The following is a 994-nucleotide window of genomic DNA, read 5'->3' on the forward strand; positions in this document are numbered from 1 at the left end:
GCAACACGTTTTCATATTTAACATCAGGTTATTTAAGTGTTGTCTTCCCCGCTGTCTGGAGTATAAGGTGTGATGTTGATAATGCACGATGCGAGGCGCCACACATTTATTCATTCTGTGATTAATGGTTTAAAATGCCACTACATATCTGAGTGTTAACTTAGTGTAACTTTTAATTTCTTTTTAATTTCTCTATATCTCTACATCATATATTTAATAATGTTATTATTAAAAACATTAAAACGTAAAAAAAAAAAAAAAGATTTGCAGATATCTCATCAGTTTTGCACAAAATCAAAACATCGAAGCAAAATTTTGATCAATTTCTGCACAGTATCATATTTTTAGAGTCAGCATGGTTTACAATATTAAAGTGGTGGGGCCCAAAGTTGGATGTTTTTCCCCCACAGGGCCCCAAATAATGTCAAAAAGTAAGAAATTATAAATTAACTGTGATTAACCATATTAAAGAAACTTGAAGGCCAATTACATCACAGCAAGGCGACAAAGGAATAATAAACACATAAATGAAAATAAAAATCTTAAGATTAAGCTCCAACAATCAATTAATATAGAAACCAGAGTAATAACAAAGTACAAACAAATATCAATAATTTTTTCATCAAAAAATTAAGTAAGAAGAATAAACAACAAAATAATGTAGTAAGAAAGTAAAAAGAAGATAAAATAGTGATAATAATATAAAACAATAAATAACAAAAACAAGGTTAAAGGTGAAGTTGAGATAAATAATGATAAATTCAAAGTAAGGAAACAAATACATAATAGCAAAATAAAAAAGTTACATTTCAACTCCTCGCATGATACATTTTACCAAAGGACTCGATTAAAGTGGCTTATTGGTCACAAAGTCAGTGAGAACGCAACAATATCAGCAGTGTTTAATTATTAGGGGCAACAAACTGAGAAAGTCTGTTTTCATTTTTTATCTTTTAAAGCCACAGATTCCAATCCTGTGGTTTTATCTTAAAAA

This window comes from Pundamilia nyererei, unplaced genomic scaffold (assembly GCF_000239375.1).
Source record: "Pundamilia nyererei isolate P.nyererei 1_Seehausen unplaced genomic scaffold, PunNye1.0 scaffold00377, whole genome shotgun sequence".
Lineage (NCBI taxonomy): Eukaryota > Metazoa > Chordata > Actinopteri > Cichliformes > Cichlidae > Pundamilia > Pundamilia nyererei.